The sequence below is a fragment of the Mus musculus genome, chromosome 9 (assembly GCF_000001635.26).
Source record: "Mus musculus strain C57BL/6J chromosome 9, GRCm38.p6 C57BL/6J".
In the NCBI taxonomy this organism is placed as follows: Eukaryota; Metazoa; Chordata; class Mammalia; order Rodentia; family Muridae; genus Mus; species Mus musculus.
Window position 1 is genome coordinate 120,302,193 of NC_000075.6, and position 24,444 is coordinate 120,326,636.

The 24,444-nt window shown below is 46.5% G+C and overlaps 1 protein-coding gene and 1 pseudogene across 3 annotated transcripts in view; both read left to right on the forward strand.

Moving 5' to 3' along the window:
- Positions 1 to 1,327: 1,327 nt before the first annotated feature.
- The window catches only part of Myrip (myosin VIIA and Rab interacting protein), a 172,582-nt gene continuing 149,465 nt past the window's right edge, over positions 1,328 to 24,444 (forward strand). The window contains exon 1 of one of the 3 annotated variants that reach the window (XM_006512128.4): positions 1,328 to 2,008. The gene's annotated coding sequence lies outside the window, so the exon portion shown is untranslated. Of the gene's footprint in view, positions 2,085 to 24,444 lie in introns of all 3 variants that reach the window. The other 2 variants (XM_006512125.3, NM_144557.5) reach the window with 2 other exon arrangements.
- Positions 14,113 to 14,821, forward strand: Gm15566 (predicted gene 15566; annotated as a pseudogene).

Below are 24,444 nucleotides of genomic sequence, written 5' to 3' on the forward strand. Positions count from 1 at the left end.
ATTTTTATTTTATGAGTATTTTGCCTGTATATAGGTCTGCCTGCTATTTGCACGCCTTCTTCATGTGGTCAGAAGGCTTCGGATTCCCTGGAATTGGAGTTACAGATAGTTGTGATCTGACATGTGGGTGCTGGGACTCAAACTCTGGTCCTCTGAAAGAGCAGACCGTGCTATTAACTCATGAGCCATCTCTCCAGCCCAGGGCAGGGGGATTTTGTTGGGTGATGTAACATGCACTCTGGGAAACAGAAGACTGAACTCAGTCCTGGAATCTTGTAATTCCAGCCTAGGGGATGGTGCCGCCCACAGCTGACGGGTCTCCCCATAATCAAGATAATCCTGCGGTGGAATGCCCAGAGGACCACCTCGTAGGTGGTTCTAGTTTGTCTCAAGTTGACAGTTGCAATTGATCATCACAATCATAACACATAGCTTTCCCCCAGAGAGAGCACACTTTGGTTGTGCTCAGTGGCAGGAGCTGAGACACTGGCAGACAAAGGTAGGAGGGAGTCTTGTGAACGGTTGAATGTTGGACTGTGTGGATACTAACCGGGCCTACATAAACAGATTTAGAACGGAAAATAAGTAAAATGTACACAAAATAAGCTTTCTTTCATTTTAGCAGTTTAAAAATCCCTCAAGGGAGGAAACCGTTTCTTTAGAGAAACCAATTTAATGCCTTACACGTTCTTAATTTTCCTCCCTCGTTGCTCCGCAAAGGCGCTTCCCCCCCCCCCCATCTACCTTGCATGCATTTACATAGGACACGACCTCAGCTCATTGACCTATGAGATTTAGAACTGAGATTTAGATTTTGAAATCACCGCCGTAGCGCTATAGAAGCTTTATTCTGACGGAGTCGCTGCTGCCAGGCAGTTGACACTGACAGGTGTTCCCCAGTCGACGCTGCTGAGGCTTAAGTAGTTGGTCTCAATATCCGGGGCCCTGGGCTTGCTGGATGAGCAAGTGCGGCCCTAGATTGCAGGACAATCTCAACTCCTTGTCATCCTTTGGGGACCATGGACTGCAAGCACGCGCCCCAGAGCACTCCTCACTGGCAGTATTCCAGGACTCACTATCCCAGAGGTGCAGCGGTTATGGGGGCGCACACAGGATTAGAACCCCCTGAGCCAAGTGCGAGGTAGTCAGTGTGTGTTGAATGAGCGAGCGTGGCTAGCTCAGTAAATTCCCTGGAGAAGAACGTAATCCAGACCGGAATCACAACGGTGCCTTAAAAATACCTTGGGGTGGGGGGCAGTGAAGTGAAAGATGTTGATGCAGGCGGGCCACGAGTCTTTGGTGAGGCTGGAGCCAGCAGGTCGCGCTGTTCCTAGGACTAAGAAGGCCCAGGTTGCGGTGACCCATCCTTCAAGCGGGCGGGTCTCCAAGGATGCAGAGCCTGACTTCAATACTAGGGATGACCTGAAGCTAGGGCTGGTTGAGTAGGGGTGCTCACGATCGCGACCCCCGCACCGCACTGCGCCGCAGCCCGCAACGACCCGGGTGCGCGCAGCCCCAGCCCCGCCTCTTCCCTATGCGCCCCGCCCCTCCCGGCGCGTGCCACCCGCGCACCCGGGGAGCTCGCGAGGAACCCGCGGGGTAGGCGGCCGGTGTCCCGGCGCAGGCGCGCTGGTGTCGCCGCCGCTCCCGCCAGCCGCCCCGCACGCGCCCCCGCCCCGCCTCCGCACGCGCCGCCGCCCCGGGCGCCTGTGATTGGCGGTCAGCGGGGCCCGCAGGTGGCGGCGGCCGCAGTGGCTTGGGCTGGCGCTGGCTGGGAGCCTGGAGCGGGCGCCTCCCTCGCGCCGCGCGCCCTCGTCCTGCCCGCGCTGCCCGGCTCCCGCTGTGACTGCGGCCCCAGCTCGGGCGCACCGGCGATCTGCAGCCTCGGGATCGCGCGCTGGACGCAGGCTGCGGCAGGTGACCCGGGGCCATCCGAGGCGCGGTGGCTGTGAGCCTGGCCGCCATCCATGAGCTCCGCCGCGGACCCACTCCAGGCCGGCCACCCCGGGTGAGTCCTCCAGCTCTCCCCTCCGCGCCCGCAGCTCGATGCCATGCTTCCCTGCCACGTTGCCGCAACTTTTGGGGTGGGTGTCTGAAGATGTCGCGCGCGCGGTCCCCCGCACCTGGTGCGCGTCTGGGGCCAGGGCTGCGGGACATGGCCAGCCTGCCTGTGCGGAGGGGACGGTGGGGTCTTGGACTTAGCCTCGACAGAGTCAGATCCGCCTCTTTCCGTGGCTACGGGGGCGGGAGCTGACCCCTGCGTTTCCCCGATGGCCACGTAGCGCTCGGGATGCGGTGCGCCGCGCACCTTGCTAAGGGATCCGCGCACCGGCGGGCGCCTCAAACCACCCGGTGCGCACCCGGCAGCTGGCCAGCATGGACCACGTGACTCTTTTAGACTCTTAATGTTTGTAAAATGGGGCTAATTAGGTACTCGCCGAAGGTCATGGCCAGGGCACAGCGTTAACCCCCAAGGCAGACTGCGTCTGGGCTCAGCCCCGGGTTGCCTGAGGAGGAGAGGTGCGCTGGTGAGGCAGGCACTGGGCGAGGTGTTCCTTCGTCCTGCTCTCTTTCTCGGTTCCTCCTATCTTCAAAGACAGGAGACTTGTTGAGGTTTCGAGCTCATCCGCAGGGTCTCAATAGCGGTTTCGGGGGGTGGGGGGGTGGTTAACGTCTGGCTGTCTTCCGTGTGAGCGTGCTGTGGAGCATTTGTGTGGTGGGAACGCTCACAGTTGCCGCATCCGAGGTTCCATCCTCTTCTAGTCACTCAATTGACTGATGTTTCTGCAGAGTGTGGAGTCGAGGACTCTGCTAAGCGCCAGGGCTTACATAGACTGTGTTTGGCTTCTGGTCTCCCAAATAAACCTTGTCCTCAGGACGTGTGTCCCAGCCACTCTTCCAAGACACACCAAAGGGAGGGAGCTGACACACCGAAAAGCAGCTTTCTCTGAAGATCTCTCCCATCCGCTAAAATTCCTTGAAAATGGACTACATTTCTATCCGCCCCACCCCTTACCTATAATATACATTTTGTTTATTATCTTGAGACTTTCCCAGGGACGGGAGAGAGATTGTTCCTCCTGCCCTGCCATTTCCCTGTTCCCACATGTCCTTCTCACCCTCTGACCTCCAGCTGCAGTTTTGATACTCAGTGATGACACTGTTACACATAGTCCTGGGATAATTGACAGGCGTTTTTTTTTTTATTTCTTTCTTTCTTTCTCTCCCCCCCACCTCCCCGCTCCTGGGGCTCCCGGGGTACGGTGTGAAAAAGCGCTGGGGTTGTGGTACCAGGTAGAGGGAAGATGTTGTAAGGGATCTTTCGGGAGGAGTGGTATGGAAATGAGGTGATTTCAAGGATTTGACAGCAACATCAGGACCCTGTTTGCAGATCTAAATATCTTTTTCTAGAGATATTTAGTTTTGGTAAAGCTTTGAAGACTGCTTTCCATCTTCAGATTGGAATCCAGTGGGTAGCTGTTTTCCTGATCTTCCCCCCACCTATGGAGGGGGTGCCTCTGAACTAGAAGTTGTGTCTCTTTAGCTGGGGACTCTCTGGAGGTCTAAGGAGAAATTGCCTCCCCTCCTCCTCCCCCCTCGTGGTGTATGGTTGTTTCTGGGCATGTGTGTGTATATATAGTCAAGCATGTATGTCTCTCTGAAGATGATGTCTGTGGCAGGAGTCTTTTGAGATCTGGATTTTATCTTTCTGTGTGGGAGAGGGAAGGATGGAATTCACTCGAGTTTGGGAAAATGTCCTGCTAGCCACATCTGGTGTTAAACTAGCAGTCTTGTAGATCATGTCCGGGGTGGGGTGGGGTGGTGGTGAGGTGGTGGTGAGGTGGTGGTGAGGTGGGGGAGTGGGGTAAGAAAACATGACAGTGAGTTGGTATTCAGGGAAAGCAGAACTCAAGGTCTTCAGCCCTTGGTCAATTTGTCTTAACATGTTATTAAAGTATAATTACAAAAAGTTTTATAGCTCAAAAGTGTATATTTAGGGCTGGACAGACAGCTCAGCAGTTAAGATCACTGGCTGCTCTTGCAGAGGACCTGGGTTCGATTCTCAGCACCTGTGTGTTGGCAAATAACCATCTGTAACTCCAGTTCCAGGGAATCTGACATCCTATTTTGACCTCTGCAGGCACAGAACACACATGGCACACATATATACACCCAGGCATGTATACACAGATAAAACAAAATAAAGTGAGTAAATATTTAGAGTGTATATTTGATGGATTTTAATAGACAAGCCACACCTGTGTATCTGGTGTCCAGACTAAGAACAAAAAGCTTCGTAGTTTCCCTGTAACTCATGAAAGGCAGCAGCCCCAGAGGCAGCTATCACCTTGTTTAGTTTGGCCAGGCAACATTCACTTCATCTTTATCCCATCATTTGCCTATCAAGCTGAAATAAGAGCTTCCTAGTTCTATGTCCTTTAAGACAGTGTCTTACCTATAGCTCAGGGTTCATGGGATTCTCTACATAGTCCAGGCTGAACTCAAACCTGTGGTGTTCCCCTGCCTCAGACTCTGGAGTACTGGTATTAATGGTGTGAGCCATCTCTGGCTTAATTTTTTTTTAAACCTTCCTTTTTATCGAGCTCAAACCAAGAGTCCTTTATCTACGGCAGACAACTAGTAGAAAAAGTCTCATCTTAGGCTCTGGGTTGGCTGTCCCCCATCCACGAATGATCAGTGTTCTTTGATTGGGGTGATGGGAGACCCCGGGTATAGCAGTGGGGTTCAGTTTACTCCCTGTATCTCTCTCTCATCTTAAGTGGTGTGATATAAATGAAAAATATGAATGGCTTTATTTCTAATTCCTCAAAGTCAAAAGTTGGATGGAATCATAACATTTCAACTCATCTACGACCTGTTGGGGCTGTTGCCTCATAGTGGCCACATGTTAGCTGGAGAACCCAGACACCCACCATCACGACAGGGATAAAATCCAACAGCCCAGGATCTCCAGAAACAAATAATGTTCATAAATAATGTTTTCTGCTCTCTGATCGGAAGGCCCCTTTTGGTCCCTACTACTAAGTCCATGGATAGACTCCATCTGGGGTTTGGGAGCTGTTTTGTGATCTGGGCCAATGCTGCCTTTTCCTCAGTCCTGTGGAACTATGGTGGCACATCCTTGGGGTATTAAAGAAAGCTTGGCTAGGTATGTGTGTTATATATCAACCTAGAATCCCCCAACAGTTTGAAGGTTCTCTTTCATAAGGCCAAATGGCTTCTTTCACAGAGCACTATCTATGGTGAGTTTTAAGGAATGGATAGGTTACTGGGATACGTTCAGCATCTTGCAGGGAGAGTTCAAATCAGGAGGAGGAGGAGGTGAGGATGTGGGATCTGGCGTGGAGAAGGCTAAGTGAGGCAGCCCCCTGTAGATGCCTGTGCCGATGAGTGTTGTCAAGTCATCAGAGGCTGTTTGGAGTGCTGTGTTCTTTTGGTGACTGTATTCTTTCTCACCACTGTGACAAAACTCCTTCTGAGAGCAATTACGGAAGGAAGGATTTGTTTTGCTCACAGTCCCAGGACGCTCGCTGTCATGACTGGGTAGGTATGGCTGCGGGATCACGGATGTAAGGTTGCTGTCTTAGTGAGGGTTTCTACTCCTGCACAAACATCATGACCAAAAGCAAGTTGGGAAGGAAAGGGTTTATTCAGCTTACATTTTCCACATTGCTGTTCATCACCAAAGGAAGTCAGGACTGGAACTCAAGCAGGTCAGGAAGCAGGACTGATGCAGAGGCCATGGAGGGGTGTTACTTACTGGCTTGCTTCCCCTGGCTTGCTCAGCTTGCTTCTTTATAGAACCCAAGACTACCAACCCAGGGATGGTCCCACCCACAATGGGCCCTCCCACCCTTGATCACTAATTGAGAAAATGCCTTACAGCTGGATCTCATGGAGGCATTTCCTCAACTGAAGCTCCTGTCTCTATGATAACTCCAGCCTGTGTCAAGCTGACACACAAAACCAGCCAGCACAGTTGCTGATCTCACATCTGCATCCACATCAGGAAGTGGAAAGATGATGCTGGTGCCCCACCCAGTTTTCTTGGGACCCCAGTTCATGGTACAGTGTCACTCACTTTCAGGTTCGCTTTTTCTTCTTCAGTTAAATGTCTCTGGAAACACCCTCGACAGACAGGCCAGAGCTGTGTCTCCCGTGTTTCCAAATGAGGTGCAGTTGACATTGAAGATGTAGCACGTGGAGGTGAGAATGGGCAGTGCTTGGGTGCACTGGGTACTGTACAGTGCCTTCCTCTTTCCAGGTCTGAGAATGATGGCCTTTCTAGTTATAGACAAGTCTGGACTTCAGAAGTTCAGTATTGGGCTGGAGAGATGTCTCCGCAGTTAAGACCACTGGTTGTTCTTCTGAAGGTCCTGAAGTTCAATTCCCGGCAACCACATGATTACTCACAACCATCTGTAATGGGATCTGATGCCCTCTTCTGGTGTGTCTGATGACAACTACATATAAATAAACCTTTTAAAAACAAAAGTTCAGGGCTGGAGAGATGGCTCAGTGGTTAAGGGCACTGACTGCTCTTCCAAAGGTCCTGAGTTCAAATCCCAGCAACCACATGGTGGCTCAAAACCATCTGTAATGAGATCTGACACCCTCTTCTGGATGACAGCTACAGTGTACTTACATGTAATAAATAAATAAGTAAATAAATCTTAAAAAATCAAAACAAAACAACAAAAGTTCAGTGCTCTTTCCAAGTTCACATGCTATTTGAGTCAAGGTGAAGGTCAGGGGCTGAGTCTCCAAGGCAGCTTCCCCAGATGGCTGCATCCTCCTACTGGGCGGGCGGTGAGAGCTTCCTGCCACTCTGTGTCCTCCTTGGCATCTGTTACTTGAACTTAGAAGCCAGAGATAGAAAACTCTTCCTGAGCATGGGGTGGGGGGAGGTCCACCAGGGATGTTTGAGGACTTGGAATTAAATTCATGCCACCTGCCACATTGAGACCAAGTGTGTGCCTTTCAGAAGCTGCTTCCTCTTTGTGTTAAAATTCAGTTGTCATGGAAGACTGTCTTACCTGGTTCTGTATTATTATCATCATTATTATTATTATTATTATTATTATTATTTAACCTCTAAAGATGTGTTGATGTTCATTGACCAATATAGATTTATTAGTTAGCTTTAATGCTGTGATAAAACACCATTACCAAAAGCTATTTATGGGGCAAGGAGTTTATTTTGGTTTAATGTTCCAAAAAGGGAGTGAGTCTCTAATACTGGGAAAGGCATGGCCGTAGGAAGCTGACTGATCACATTTCATCATACAGGAAGCCAAGAGAGTGAAGAGGAAGCAAGGCTAAGCTCCAAACCTTCAAAGCCCGCCCCCAGTGACCTCCTTTCTCTTGCAAGGTTCCATGCCCTAAAGGTTCTATAACCTTCCCAAACAGCGCCACCAACTGGGGACCAAGTGTTTAAATACTTGAGCCTGTGGGTGGCATTTCTAATTCAAATCACCACAGTAGTTTTGTCCATTCTTATAAAACAACAACAACAAAAAGAAAAAATACTTTGTGTGTGTATATATGACTTATGTATTTGTGTGTGTGTGTGTATGTATATGTATATGTATGTATATATAATGTGTGGGTTTGTATGTATGATTTTGTGTGAGAGAGAGAGAGAGAGAGAGAGAGAGAGAGAGATCTGTTTGCATGCCTGCTCATACCAAGCATGTGTGTGGAAGTCAGGAGACACCCTTTAACGTTGGTCTTCACACTTCACCTTGGTCGAAGCAGAGTCTTTTTTTGTTTACAGCTGCCTTCGACAGGCAAGCTGGCACGTGACCTTCTGGGTGCTGCTCACTGCCACTACCCAGCTCACTGTAGTGCAGCAGGAGTTACAGATGTTTGCTGCGGTGCCTGAATCTTTATATGGCTTCTGGGGATTTGAACTTAGGCCTTTGTGATTCATCTTTAATTCACCTGGGTTTAAACATTACCCATTGGTGGACAATAAGGGATCTCTACCGTTTGCCGTAAATGTCCTTGATAAATCTTGTGGTCATATGTGAGTGTCTAGTGTCTGCATTCCCAGACTGAATAGTACTTGACCGGCCTCTCTGTGGGGTTTTGTCCAGTGGGGTTTGTAGATTACAGTCTCAGGCTTTTGTGACTCTCCTCTTTCCACTACACCATGTTGAGAGTTCCTATTTCTCCTGTCTTCCACGGTGGCTGGTTTAGGTTTGATTAATCTTAGTGACTGCCCTGGAAGTGCTGACACCGTATACACCCCTGAAAGATTATTTTATTTTTCTCTCTGCCTTCTGTCCTTTCTCACTGCAGGGCTTTTCACCTCTGAACCATATGTCTTGGTCCACTCACTCTCAGACTCCTCTTCTGGGCCCAGGTCAGACTAATAATGATAATTTAATAATAACAGTGATCGAGACAATGGAATGCTTGTCCATCACCTGTGACCTCAGAGGCGCTTGCAGTCGTCATAAGAAGGGCCTTCCCTCTCATAGCTGATCCCACCAGGCCAGCTGTACCAGAATTGGCTCAACCGCTGTCTGCCCTAGGATACAGCCTTTGTGGGAGTCCACAGCCTATTCAATTCTTCAGTGAGACTTCGCTGATGTTTATATTTATGTGTCGTCTGAGGCAGAGGTCTGACGGCTTTCTGTAATGGAAACCATCTATCTTGTTATCACGGAATGAGTAATTTGTTATTTTCTCATTTATCTGTTGCTGTCTCAGCCAGATACTGATTTTGGTTCACTTTTCTTTTGGCTCTGTCTCTTGACTCTGTTCTGCCCCGTTTTCTCGTGATTCCTGGGTCAATACCAGTTTACTTAGTTACCAAAACTTTGGAATAAATCATCCTAAGACTTGTTCTTCAAAACTTTCATATCCACTCCAGACTCTTTAGGCTTGAATATGAATTTTAAGCTCTTCTGCTCTACCCTCCCCCGACCCCTCCTGCCCCCACCCCAAGTCCTACCATAGTTTACCTTAATCTGTAGTTTACAGAAAGGACACTGTCCATCCTTTTTTTCAGTTGGCATGTCTTACTCATGGATGGTATCCCTCAACAAACGTACCTTTTAGATGGTAATGAAGCTTTGTAACATTCTCCAGGAAGCTCTAGGGACTTGTATTGGATGCTTTAGAGTTGTTTATATCATTTTAAAATTAACATCCGCATGGAGGTATAATTCACACTCGGCACAATTCACTCAGTTAACACTTATAATTCAGAGTTCGAAGTAAACCCAGGGTGTAGCAGCAAACCAGCACCGTGCCAGCCTGTGCACTTGCCCACCCTCGGTTTCTCCTACCTAGGCTCGTCCGGCGATACAATAAATGCCACCTTGCTTCTGACTTCTTTCACTTAGTTATGGTTTTGAAGTTTTCCTGTGTCGCAGAATCATCGGTGCCTGCCTCTGTAATGGTGTATTCTGTCCTGTGTGCACAGCGCACCTTAGTCGGCCATTCCCCAGCAACTCACTGGCTTTACTGTTCTTTCCAGTGGGATCTTTTTGCAGATAATTACATTAGTTAATTGGTTATGGCCAATGTATAGAAGCCAGTTTGTGTACTAGTTGGTTTTCTTGCGCTGTGACAAAAATACTGGGCAAAAACAACTTATACCAATCATGGCTTGGAGGTGCAGTCTGTCTTGGTGGCAGGAGATGAAGCAGCTGGTCCCAGGGCATTTGCATCAGGAAGCAGAGTGGGAGGGGTTCGGCTATCCAGATCCCATTTTTTTTTTTAATCTATTCACTCTGGGCCACACATGGGATGGTGCTACCCACATTTAGAGTGTATCTTCCACCTCAGCTAACCCAGGCTAGAAACTCCCTCTCAGGCACCCCAGATGTGTGTTTTCTGGGTGGTGCTAAGCCCTGACAATCTGACCATGGAGACTAACCTCCATACCCTGGCAAGCTGACAACGAAGACTAGCCATCACACGGTGTATGTTTCTTTCCTAGCGTTTTTGTTGGTTTATAGATTTTTCTGAATATTTTTGTAGAAAGCCAAACACGCCACACATAATGTTGATATTGTTTCTTTGGGCTTTATAGTTATTTATAACATTTTGGACCTCCAGCATAATAGAGCAACTGTATTAATAGGTCACCCACAAGTTTGTGGCCCTGTCTTTGATCTACAATGATGTGTTCAGAGATCTACAAAGAATAAAGAGACTGCTTCTGAGTAGAGCTTTAGCAGGCTATGAAATGTGACACTTTCAATGAGCATCTGACTTGGTTTTTAAAAATTATTCTTTGTTTACTTTTACCAGGTTCCTTTCTTATACCTTTCTTAAGCTCCTAAAGTTGAACTAGACACTATTAATTAATTTTGATATGACATCCAGAGATTACAGTATGAAAAATCACATATTTCTTTTTTCAAGGATAAAATTATGTACTTACTATTGAATGTGTTTTTGGGCACCCCACCCACAGAGTGGCCCCCACTTTCAGAAACCCACGTTTCCTTCCATTCTGTTCCTACTGAGTTGATTCTTCAATTGGATCAAGGTTTCAGGGGCGCACATCTTTAATCCTGGCCCTCGGGGGGCAGAGGCAGGTGGATCTCTGTGAGCTCAGTGGATAGTATTGGCAGGTAACTTTACAAGAGTTGATAAATATGCAGAACCCCAAACAGTGCCTGACCCATTCCAAAGAGCATCAGTTGATTGGGAGTCATGAAGAGCAGGCCGGAGGCAGGACTGTCCAGATAGGATACGTCGTAGGTGATGTGGGATTTGAGATCGACATGATTTAATTTATGAAGATGAGACACATGCGTTATATAGGACTACCTACCGGTGAGCAGAGAAGGGAGGAAGTTAAAGCCCGCCCTAACTCAGCAGTCGCTTCTAAAAGTGCTGCACTCTTTGTCCAGCAGACTTTTGATTTTCGTCCAGATGGATGCAGGGTTGAAAAAGCTTCGCTTTCAAACCCCACTGGCTGGGAACCTTCCTGGCCCGAGAGGTATCATCACATGGAAACACTCATTAATGAGCTGTCCGCTTACATTTTTGTCCCCATTCTGTTGTTTTAAAAGTAGCAGGTGCTTGCCTGCCTAAGCATCCTTTCTATTGGCTAACCATTCCATGAGTGCTTATCTGCTTGGGAGAATGGGTGTTTGTTAATTGGCCAGGAGCTTGGCAGAACCTTCAGTGGGGGCAGATTGTGTGTGTGGAGAGGGGCATGGAGCTGCACATAAGGATACTCAGGGAAGCAGCTCCCCCAAGCTTCACCCTTTGTCACCTGACCCAGGGTACAGAGTCCAACATCGAGCAATTGGTTCTTGCCCTCGAGGACCACAGTTGATGCAATGGTGCCATTAAAGCTGTTACATGGTAGGGTTTCTGCTCAGTTGCAGGCAGTGGGGAGACCAGAACAGCACAATACAGTTTGAAGGTTAGGAAGGTCAATGGCATGGAGGTGTCCAGGTCCTTCACAAAGAGATTGTACCTGCTTCCTACCTAAGAATGAATTCCTTACATTCCTATAAGGAGAGTCAAGAGTGCTTTATGAAGCTGTGTATTCAAATGTGTGTGTGTGTGTGTGTGTGTGTGTGTGTGTGTATGTGTGTGTGCAATATTAAGGGTCTTCCTCAACTCTACTTCTGCTAGGCTGGCTGGTCAGTGAACTCCAAGGATCTGACTGTGCCCACTTCCCTAGTACGTGGGTTATACATGTGCTGTTGTATGGGTTATATATGTGCCATTGTGTGACTTTTTTGACATCCTGGAGATCATGAAGTTGAGTCTGTATGATTATGTGGCAAGTATTTTGCTCTCTGAACTATCTCTTAGTCCTTGCTTATGTATTTTTATCTTAACTGTTATTCTTCCTATATAATTAGAGTTAGTTTGTGTGTATATTTATATGTCTCACTCACTGAAGATAAGAAAAACCCTATGGAATGAATGCCACTTTGTGGCTTCGATTTGCAATGTTCTGTCATTGAGGAGACAGATGTGGGCTCTCCGGCTTCCATGAGCATAGCCGTGTTGTGGTCTGATAATTTAGTCTCATTGAGCGGACCTTTGGGGAAGGACAGGTGTCTGGAGGCCAGAGGAGCCCTTGGCCTTGGGATCTGCCCTGGCTGTTTGTCAAAGTCCTTCAGCAGTGGCTCTTTGACTGGGTCCGAGCAGCTCAGATAGCTGTGAGCTGCTCTCAGACTTCTTTTTGTTAGGAATTCAGGGTTGTCTTGTAAGCTGGGAAGCCGGAAGCCAGAAGCTGGGGTTGTGTTTCAGAGTCGGAAGGAAAAGCAACCAAAGCCTCTTTACTGTTCCTTTCTGATCATAGACTGTGATCCTCTCAACTGGATGGAATTGAGAATAACCATAGAAACGAACTCTGAGCATACAGAGTTTCTATATTATGTTAGACACACTTTAAATGAGGGTGATGGCATCCGTGGGCTAGCTCCTAGACTCAACCAAGAGAAGACAGTGAGCTAAAGAGCAGCATTCATCACTTGACATCACCTGCTTCTTGACTGCAGATGTCATGTGACCTGCAGCTCCTCACTTCTGCCACTGCTTCTGACTGTATTCCTTTAAACTTCTATCTTAGATTCCTTCGGGTCAGGTGAGTTGGTTACAGGATGAGAAAAGTAGCAATTATGTAGCTAGATCTGTGCGAACATGTGTCTTCAAACTCTGTTTGTCTTGACCCACCATGTCCAGTTTCATTTCACTGTGTCCCTTTAACCTCAGGAAACATGGCACCTGCTATTTGCTTTCTTGTTACACAAGTGCGCTTCCATTGTTTTGTTTCCTTTGAAAAATAAGTTACAAATTGTATTTGCTACTTTTTAAAAAACTGCTGTGATAAAACACTATGTCCAGGGCAACTTAATAGAAAAAAGGGTTTGTTTGGGCTTATGGCTCCATCCCTGCCGAGGCAGGGCAGCAGGCAGGCATGGCTGCTACAGCAGCAAGCTGAGAGCTCACATCTTGGACCACAAACATGAAGCAGACAGAGTGAACTGGAAATGGAATGTGTCTTTCAACTCTCAAAGTGACATACTTCTTCCTGCTAAACTTTCACAAACAGTGCTACCAACTGAAGACTTGGTGTTCAAATACATGAGCTTATGGGGGGGGGGCATTCTTATTCAAACCGCCACACTAATCATGAGGAATTTTGATTACTGGGCTGATACACAGCACAGCCTCTGTGGTTTAATCTACTCTCTAATTAGAACAGCTAGAATGGCCCCCATAACTACATTCTTGACCGAAGTCTTTATGAGGCTGGTTAGGGCATTTCTAGCTTTGTGGTCCAGTGGGAAATTTCCCCTGAGGTCTCTGTGCCTCCCACGTGAGAATCCTCCCTTTCACAGCTCCAGATACCCAATGCTTGCCCTTCTGCTTAGCATCTCCATACAGCTGCTGTTTGTGTGCACTCCTTTCTACTCAGGGTACCTTCAGATATTGGGAAAAGGAGGATTGTAGCAGGAAGGGACTCTGCCCGTGCCTCTTCCCATCCCCAGCCTGGGGCCCTTCCTCATCTTTCCAAAGGCATAAATTATTTTTATTTACCAAAGAACCAAATTTTGCCTTTCTCCTCTCTACTGCATCATTCTATTTATTAATTTCTGTTCTCATTTTTAAAAAATCCCCTCCCTCTCTTATTCCCTCCCTTCCTTCCTTTCTCCTTCTAATTCTTTCATTTTGAGACAGAGTCTTTCTATGTAGCCCAGGCTAGCCATGAATTCATGATGATCCTTCTCTCTCTGCTAAGGACTGACTTTGTTAGAAGCACCACCATGCTCAGCAGGCTCTTAAATTCTCTTCAGATGGCAAAAGCATCGACTTTCCCTTTTATCTTGTGTGTGCATCTAGATTCTGTTTCTAACCATTGATTCAGTGGTGTTTGCAACCGAATATTTTGTGATTTTTTTGTTACTTTTCTGTTCACATATTTTAAACATTTCAATTATACTTTCTTCTTTGGTTTATGACTTAGAAGTTGTTTTCTTTTTAAATACAGAACTTTAATTTTCTTTTTTACTTTAATACAAAGAGGATGGGTCCACATGATTCCAGGTTCTTAAAATCTGTTGACATTTGTTTTATGGCCATTTTAAGAGTTTAAGACTTTCACTGCTGCATCCACAGCTATGAGTATGCTCAGGCCACAGAAGAGGCTTGTCTCTAGTGCTCTCTGCTGTGGGAAAAAGAAGGTCTTGCTGGATCCCAATGAGACCAATGAAATCGACAATGTTAACTCCTGTCAGTAGATCAAGAAGCTGATCAAAGATGGGTTGATCCCCGGGAAGCCTGTGACTGTCCATTCCCAGGCTCGATGCTGGAAAAACAGCTTGGCCTGACAGAAGGGCAGGCATAAGGGCATAGGAAAGAGGAAGGGTACTGCCAACGCTCGGATGCCTGAGAAGGTGACCTGGGTGAGAAGGGTGAGGATCCTGCGCTGGCTTCTCAGGAGATTCTGGGAATCTAAGAAGACTGACCGCCATATGTATCACAGCCTGTACTTGAAGGTCAAGGGGAAGGTATTCAAAGCAAGCGGATCCTCATGGAGCACATCCACAAACTGAAGGCAGACAAGGCCCGCAAGAAGCTCCTGGCTGACCAGGCTGAGGCTCGCAGGTCTAAGACCAAGGAAGCATGAAAGCCCCGGGAGGAGCGCCTCCAGGCTAAGAAGGAAGAGCTCATCTAGACTCTGTCCAAGGAGGAAGAAACCAAGAAATAAGGCTTCCCTCGTGTCTGTACATAGTGGCCTGGCTGTGGCCTCACTTGGATCAGTCATTAAAATAAAACAAGCCTTTGACAGTTGCCCTCTTTTTAGAAAAACAACAGAAACAGAAAAGAAAACAAAACAAGTTTAAGACTTAAGCGCTGTCCTGGAAAGGCAGTCATTGGTTGCAGAAGTACCTATTAGTCTGTCAGCTCACACCGAGTCCTTTGTGATAGTAAAATGAATGCTCCATGTCTTACTGTTATCTTGGCAGTTTGATTAATCAGTCATGAAGAAGTCTATAAAGATCATCTAGTTTTACTTTGTGTTCTTTCAGCTTAGCTTTGCATATTTCTTTTTATTTATTTTGTTTATTTCTGGTTTTTATTAGTTCTTTGAGAATCTCGTACAATGTATTTTGACCATGTCCACCCCTCCCCCAGCTCCTCCTAGACCCCCCCTCTTCTTTTCCCTACCTGCCCAATCTTGTGTGCTCTTTTAAAACATTTTACATCTTATTTTTAAAGCCATCAAGTCTAATTTGTGCTTATACTCTTGTGCCTTCCACTGGAGTGTGGTCAACCCATCAGGGACCACATACACCCTTCAAGAAAACTGACCCCGCTCAGCATCTATCAATTGCAAGTAGATACTTGGCTAGGGGTGAGACTTAATACCCACATCCTTTCTCCCTATTGGGATTTTGTCTGGCTTGAGCTTGCACAGATCTTGTGTGCTGTCCATCAATACCCGGTGAGTTCACAGGTGCAGCTGCCCCACTGTGACCAAACACACCCACCACCTCTGGCTCCTACAAGCCAGTGAGCCCTGTGCCTGGTTCTCTTCCTCAATGAGCTGCGAGCCTGGGATTGGTGTGGTATATTCAAAGCCACATGTTAAATGAGTTTTAGTTTAATTTGCATATGGCCCTCTTAATTTCTAATAATGCATTTGTTTCTAAGTCTGTGTTTAATGAGGCAGAGTTTTTCTTGCCTTTTTCGGGAGCCTCATCTTTTTCTCTTACTTTTACCATCCAGAGCTCAGAATATTTTTATCTCACTTGTGAAACCATTTGGAGGTATCAATAAAGCCTGGAGTTGTTTTGTTTATCCCTAACCTGCAAGTTTAGGTGTGAACTGTGCCTACTTATTAATATATTTGATTTTATCTCGCCATCCTCCTGTGCTCTCTTGGGTGGGTGCTCTGATACAGTTATCCCCTTTATCTGTGAGGCTCCAGTCAGGCAGCTGCTGAGGTGCTTGAAGCCTCAGACAACACTGAACCTGTGTAGTTACTTTTCTTATTGCTCTGACAAGACAGGCAGCAAAAGGCAGTTTAAGGAAGGAAGGAAGGAAGAGTTTATTTTGGTTCATGGTCTGAGGATACAGTGTAACCTGGTGGGGACACAGGAGCAGGAAGCTGCTGGTTACATTGTACCTGCCGTCCTGAGTAGAGAGAGATCAGGGCTGAGGCTCATACCGCATCATCTGGGCTCTGACAGTTTTGGGCAGTCCTCACCTTTCAGCTCTGCCACTCAAAAGCTCCAGATGCCAGAACATGGACCTACAGGGTGCAGTGTACCCTTCCGGGGTCTGGGCTGGCTGATCTCCCCTGCTGTCCCCTCCTTACCTGTTTTGAGTGGGTATGCTTGCTCTGAGCCATTCTACATTAGAAGTCTGTAATTTGTGCTTTGATATTCTAGTCATTGTGGTGTAGAGTTCTTCTTGAGTCTCAGAAGGGACTTGGGACTTTGGCCAATGTTGGGACTGTGAAGATGTGGGGGCTCTTATGTGAATTTAGAATTCACGTTGTGAGATAGCCAGGAGCCTTCGAAGATCAGGAAAGGGGTGCTATGATTCACAGTGATGTGTTTGGGTGTCAATTTGTGGTGGTTTAACCTTCATTGGCAGTTTGACTGGATTTTAGGTCATCTGAACACATCTTCGGTTGTGTCTACGAGGGTGTGCATGCCTGTGAGAGCATTCGCAGAAAGTTCTGACTGAGGCAGGGAGAGCCCTGTAAACGTGGGCAGCATTGTTCCGTGGACTGGGGTCCAGAATGGAAAAGGAGACAGGGAGCTGAGCATCAGATTCATCTCTCAGCTTCCTCGCTATGAGTGCGATGCGACCAGCCATCTCATGCTGCACGTGCCGTGACACCCCTGTCTGGTGGACTGTGTCTCCTCAGACTGTGAGCCAAGGTGAACTGACCCTTCATTTTTATCAGGTATCTTCATCAGAGCAATGAGAAGAACTAATCCGCTCGTTCATGTTGTACCTCCCCTGTAGCCTGTGGTGTTGCCACACAGTGGAGGAAATCTGTCTTTACATCTCCCTTACAGCGCTCCTCCTGTACTGCAGGTCACGTGAGCGCAAGCTCCTGGGATCTGCAGCAGCTGATCTGAGACCCGAGACAGCTAAGGAGTGACTCACGGGTATTGTGGGGACTGGACAAAGGAATGATTCATGCCTCAGGTGGGATGGAGTGGGACTGTGCGAGACTTCATCATGCCACTTAGAATACCATGCAATTTAAAGTTATGAGCTGCCGATTTCTGGAATTTTCCATTTAATACTTTTAGACCAGGGTTGACCATAGGTAAATGAGCCATGGGAAGTGAAGTCTCAGGCAAGAAGAGCTGTGTCCTTAGGTACTCCAGCTGTTTTTTGTATTGATTTACAGACACACACACACACACACACACACACACACATACACTCCGGGTCCTATGTCTTCTTTCCTTACTCAAAAGCTTTACCCTCCCTTTCTTGTCCCTGATATTTATTATGCAACCACAGTAGCATCCATACTAGCCTTGAAACATCTAATGTGAACCAAATTCATTTTCATCTTCAGCGTTTCCAGTCTTTAATTGTCACTGGCCTTCTATTGAATTTGTATATCAGTGTTTCCTATTTTAGGTCAAACTTAAATCCTGCATGTGTGTATAAGACTTCTAATTTTTTCCATGGTTATATAATTATTGATAACACTCCACCATGTCCCACTGTCTACTTCTTTTGACATAGGTCCCTCAGTGGCCTGGACCTCACCAGTCAGGTATCCCTGGTCTCAGTTCCTGCCATACTTCCACACTTGGCTTTTTTTTTTTTTAATGTGGGTTCACCACCCTAGCCATCTCCTTTTGTATTGTAATTTGTCTCTTGTAGCTGCTTTAGTGACTTCTTTGTGTCTTTGATGGTCTCAGTCTCAGCAGGGCGCATGCTATAATGGCTTTGCTTCTATTCCGCTGACACTCAGGATTCTCTGAGCTTCTGAGATGTGCGTGTTGACACCTAATCAATGCTTGCTCGCTCGGGAGCTTCTTAGCTTCATCTGTTTGACTACTGCTTCTCCAATTTTCCTGTCTCCTCCTGCAACTCTGATGGACACATCTAGGAATCACCTATGACCTATAACCTCTGTATCACCTATGACCTATAACCTCTTCACGGGTCACATCCTTGTTTCATGCCACATGTTGGCCTCCTTTTGGTTTTCCCCCTGAAGACCTCGTGGTGTTTGTAGTGATACCCACTATGTCAATGAACTCGAAGTCTGTATTTCTAGTTTTATTTTTTGAGACAGGAGTCTATGTACCCCAGGCTACCCGTGGAAGGGTTACAGGTGTGTGCTATCCTGACTGACTGGGTTCCCGGTGCATTCTTTCTTCTTTAATTATTTATCTTTGTGTGCACATGCATGCAGGAATTCAATGGCAAACTTCAGGACTCTGTCTCCTTCCATGATTTGGGTCCTGGGGATCAAACGTAGATCATCAGGTTTGGTGCCAAGCGAATCTACTCACTGAGCCATCTTGCCAAGCCCAGACCTATATTTTTAGACTAGGCTTCTCTCTTGGCTCTCTTGTGTGTGCACCTTACTCAATGTCTCCTCTGGTTGTGCAACTTTTTGAAAGCCAAGCTCTTGATTTCTGATTTTTTTTTTCTTCCCAGACCTGTTCTACTTGGTGCTTTGGTGTTAATCAATATAAAAATTATTTTCTTGGTAAGATAATACATTCACTTATTCTTTGGAGCCTCAGGAACACAGGCAATGCCACCACACTTCTCTCCTTGTTCCAAACTAATATTTGTAATCTAGTGTGTATTTCTCAAGCATAAACTGTCATCATAATTACTTGGTTTATATCTAAGTAATTGTATAAGTATAATAAAGTAATTGTATCCAACACTTCATGATATTCACAGTAGAGAAAACACAGCTATATACCAGAACCCCCCACACACATGTATACACACACACATGTATACACAAATGTCTCCAAGGGTTTTTTAATAGTTGAATTGAGTGTTAAAGCATGTTTAAGTTAATTATAATCTAATTAAAAGTCCAGCTCAGTAGTGTTAACTACTTTCACACTTGACTAACTGTGGCTGGCAGCAGCCATATTAGTCAATGATGGTAGGACTATTCCTGTGGGAATGTGTTGGTCAGGGTTTGAGTCTCTTATATATAAAGAAATGATAATCCAAGACTAATTATCTGCAGCTGAGTTAAAGGAAGAAGTTAGAATTGATTTGCAAAGCCTTTGGCGGTCTATTGATCCGAGGAAAAGCCTTTCTTCTGATGCTTGTTTCTATAAATTTTGAAGTTGGGGAATTGTGGAATAGAGAACAACCCAGGCAGGTCCATGCTCCCCCTCCCACCCTTTGTCCCTTGTCCCTTGTAAGGCCTGGCTTTGAATGCATTTATTGTTATGGAAGCCATTACAATGTCTTCTTCCTTCATGGGACAACCTGAACATGGCTGAAACTAGTACACATTCTCTTTTCTTCCCTCATCTCTGCCTTCACGCAGGGGCTGCTCACGGGGTTATCAACAGAAGTCAGAGCTTCATTCTTCTTGGTAGAAAACCAGAGCGGCTCACTTGGTTGCCAGTCAGACAGGGAGGCAGAACCCTGGCCACTTGACCCTTTAAGATGAGCTATTCCCAACTGGGTTTGAAAAATAATGTTTGGGTCTTGGGAGGACAGACAAGCCAGTGCTTAAGACCTACATCAGGTAAGCAGTCAAGAGAACTTGAAGAAAATCCCACCAATATATGCGGTACAACCCCAGGGAAATCGGAGGTCAGAACACTCACTTCTCATGTGGGAACTAACTGAAGATCTGGTCAGCAGAAAATCAAGTTTTGTTTTGTACAGATTTATAAGGTAGTTTGGGATTCACTGTTGAAGCAGATAACTGATTTTAGTGTAAATCCTTGTTGACACAATCGGAATGGTTTAGTCATGGGAACATTGTTGCTGGTCTGTTTTATCAGTGAGGCGGAGCCACCCTAACCTGCTTCCCTGCAGACAGGTCTCTAAAATGGCTCAGGAGCCTCTTGCTTTTGACCTTAGACCTAGTTACTTGACTTCTAGCCAAAGGGAAAGTGAGACCTGAATGCGAAACCTATTTTGGCCCAGAGGTTTGATCCAGGAGCTCTGTAAAATAGCAAAGAGTTGGAATCAACTGAGATTCACAGCAGTAGGGGGTCCACAAAAATGCATAGTAGATAAAGAGTGACCCAGTCAGTAGGAGGGATACTTCCCAGGGGGGCTGCCCATGTGGGCTGTGTCCTTGAGATAAGGTAATAGTGAGAAGGGTCCATCAGATGACACCACCTACAAACAGGAGTATGCCGATTGAATACATCAAACTGTCAGCAGTTTGCTTGATGGTATCCAAGTGGTTACTTTTCCTGGACAAACATGCAACACTGCTCAGGTCTTCCTACAGGGGGCTATCTAGGGGGCTGCAGAGAGTCTCATAAAGCTTAAGGAACAAGTTCATAAGAAAGAGACCGGAAAGGAGGCCGGAGGCACAGCGCTGCAGGCCTAGTGACTTTGCAGTGTGTCACTGTTCCCCATTGACAACTAGACTCGTTATTGAGACTCCAAGAGAAAGATGGGCTACAGAAGGTGCCCTAGCCTGCCTGGCACGATGCATGGCCTCGCCTCCCACCCCTGTCTGTGCTTAACTCCCGACTCCCTTTAGTCTGGCGCAACTCTGGGCACGAGTTGTTATTCAAGCAATGTGGGGGAGTTTGGAATCTGGAGACTGGCTGATTCTGCAGGCCAGCTAACGTATACCATGCTATATGGTCTGGCCTTTGGGTTTTGAGAAATGGAGGAGAAAACTTGAAATAAATACCCAGAAGACTCCATATAAAACGTGAAGTAATACTCAGACAACATGACTCTCTAAAACCACTGTCTCAGCTCTCCCAGCTCCTGGGGCCTCACACAGGTGCAGCTGTGTGGTGAGGTAATGCTGAGGGTCCCTGTAATCCTGTCAATAGGATTCCAACACACACTCTAATTACTCCTGAAGTGCTGTGTTTTAATTAAATCGCGTGTCTCCAAACCCCCTGCCAACAGACGATGCATCTCCAAAGCATAGCTGGGTGTGTGAAGCTGGCAACAGGCCAGGCTATGGCTAAAGGTTGTTAGGCCGTCTCCCTCCTGCCATGCTCCTGAATTTAGATTTCTTCTCCTGTCACCTGGAGGGAGTCTGAACCCCCTTTTCTTATCTACCTAATAAGAACAAGCTATTACCTTGGCACGAGTCCCTTCAAGATGCTCTTATGTGTATTAGAGTATGATGCGGTTTGAGGGGGCTACCTGAGCACGCGCTTCAGTGTTAGCTTTTATTTTACAAGTATTGTGTTTTCTTAAGTGAAAACTGGGGAGAGAGAGAGAGAGAGAGAGAGAGAGAGAGAGAGAGAGAGAGAAGAGAAGAGAGAGAAAAAAGATAAAAGTAATTTTTCTTTTTTAAAAAAATTCAAGCCTATGCCTACTGGAGACCCCACAGCCTAAAAAAGAGAGAGAGTTACAAAACTTTATAATGAGTTTTATAATGGGTGAACCAAAGATTATGGATAGGTTATTCTACCAACTCACTGAGGGATATGGTTCATTATGGAAACAATGAATTCTAGGGTAACCAACTTCACAGCCAGACTTCTCTTTGTGGCAAAATGAGTGTGTACATTGGAGCTGGAGAGATGGTTTGGTAGTAACGTGCTTGTGCAGAGGTCTGAGCGCAATCCCTATCACCCAGCTGTCAGAGGGCGGGGCGCAGTGTTGTCTGTGATCCTAACACTGGGGAAGTGGAGTCAGGCAGATGCCTGGAGCTCACTGAGCAGCCAGTCTAGCCCACTTGGTAAGCTCTATGCCAGTGAGAGACCATGCCTCAAAGAAATGTGGTGGGAGCTGAAGGGATGGCTCTGTGGTTAAGAGCACTTGCTGCTCTTGCAGAGGACCTGAGTTCAGTTCCCAGCACCAGGCCAGGTGGCTCATCACTGCCGGTAACTCTAGTTCCATGAGATTTGACACTCTTCTGGCCAGCAAGTGCAGGTAGACAGAGCAACTCTGCATGTGGTTTCTCCTCCATTTTCCTCTAGGGAGGAATCATTGTCTTTCTGTGACAGAGGGATGTCATGGATAACCCTCCCTTAGTGCGGCTAATTGTCTCTCCCTCCTCTTGCTGAAGCCACTGGAGATACAGATCTGCAGTGGGAGGGAAGTTCTACAGAGGAAATGCTTGAAGTTCCATGAAGGCATTTAAGAGTTGTCTTGTTGCACCCATTTCGACAGGCCTGTCTTTGTACCCGTCCCAACAGTGCCCAGTTCTGACAGTCCAATCCTGTGCTTCCCTTCTGGCCCAGTCTTCTGGGTATATTCCAGTTCAGGTCCCTGTCAGCTGTCAGAGCCGCATTGCTTGCTCTTGACCGTGTCACATGAAGTGACTGAGCTTGTCCAGGAGAGCTGCCATGAGACTATCCTAAAGCGGGCCTTTTCTGTACACGTGGATTCTAGCTCCTGAGGCACTAAGCACCCAGAAGCTGGTTTAGAATTTTAACTTTAAAAAAAAAAAATCCTACCTTGGAAATACTGAGTTTGCTAATTATTTGCATGTCGTCTCCTTACAACAACTATCTATTTTTTCTTTGTCTGTGTTGAAGAATATAGTTGGGGCCATTTTCTTTTCTACTTACGTATAAACAGTGTAGAGTTTCAAGGCTTGATATTGGATTTTAGGGACTTTTAAGGCACTTTAGTTTCAGTCGATCCTACCTGGCATGGAAGAGTTGGCCTGCCTTAGTAGAGGCCCTTGGGCAGAACGAGGTGACCTTTTACACAAGTTGTTTTTAATAGGCTGCTCTCAAGTCGATCAGTCCATACACAGATGTCATCAGACATGAGCAACTGAGTGAGGACTGAGGGCTGGATGGACTCCTGGGCTGGAGGGATGGTCATGTGACTTTCTTTAAGTTCTGGCACTGACCCAGCAGTTCTGAGAACCAAAGCTTAGTCCACGACACAGACCCCCACTAGTCACGTGTTCCAAAAGGGACAGATAAAAACATCTCCTAGAGCGAATTTGTGCTACACTTAAACAGTCTACAAGATCTAAATTTAATTTAATTATGCAATATGGAAAAACCTTCCCAGAGTTACAGAGCGATTCTGCAACATGCAGATCAAAATATAAGCCAACCTGGGTCACAGGACTCCGTAGAGGTTAAGGGATGATCCTGTCCCTGCCTGCTTGTGCAAAGCTTCCTTCTTTCCCCCACGCCTATAATCCTAGTTCACAAACCATCTGCCTTAGTGCCTTTAGGACCAATCTTACTGTTCCTTTAATCCCAGCTCAGTAGACCTTATAAGATGCCAGGGTCTCCCTGGACACTCACATCCTGGACTCTTTCTGATCTCTGTTCTTTCTCCTCCACCTTGACCTTTTCCCATCCCCTGTTGGATCTGCTGGTCCGTGATCAACAGCTGTTGAGATATGGTCCATTCACAGTAGACTCTGTTGACCAGGGATGATTTCCTGAGTCCAGTGAGTCAACTGTTATTCTCATCCAAAACCATACCAGGTACAACTGGCCATCATCATATGTCCACCCTCGGGACACATAGGCATCTCTTTAAACCAAATTAATCTCTACATAAAGACAAAACCGAGGCCATTCTTGTGCCCCACATCACAAAGTGTGGTACTTCAGACAGCTGGAAGCTCACTCTTCCTGAAGAAGATACAATGTCCTATGCTTAAATACTCTGCTATAAAATTAACACACACATTTAAGATATTTTTGTTTCAAGTTTTATATATTTGAATGTTTTTACTGCATTTATGTATTGTATGTATATGCACCATGCATGTGCCCAGTGTCCTCAGAGGCTGGAGGAATGCATTGAGTCCCCTAGAACTGGGACCACGTGGGGGCTGTAAATTCAAGGTCCTCTTCAGGGCAGCAAGTGCTCCTAACCACTTTACCTCTCTACCCCTTAAAAATCAATATATTTTACGTGATGGCCTTTGACCAAGGAACCTTTTCTGTTGAGCTGGCCTAGACACTGCCTCTTCCTGTCTACTCCATGTACCAGCTTATGCAGTCTTATGAGGCTGGCCCATTCTTTGGAGGCTATCTAATGATTCTTTATTTATAGTCCTCCTAGACTCCATTCTAAAAATTAAGGTTTGACAAGGACAGGATTCATGGGATATTTAGGCCCAAGTTCCAAAGTCTGTGACTACAAGACCCCCTGGAGTTCCTATGATAAGAACCCAAGCCCTGTTGGAATTAGAGAGATGACTCAGCATCTAAAAACATGGCTGCTCTTCTAGAGGACCCAGGTTCAGCACCCTCATGGCCACACACAACTGTCTATAACTGTGGTGGTTGGAATGAGAATGGCTTTTATAGGCTCCTATAT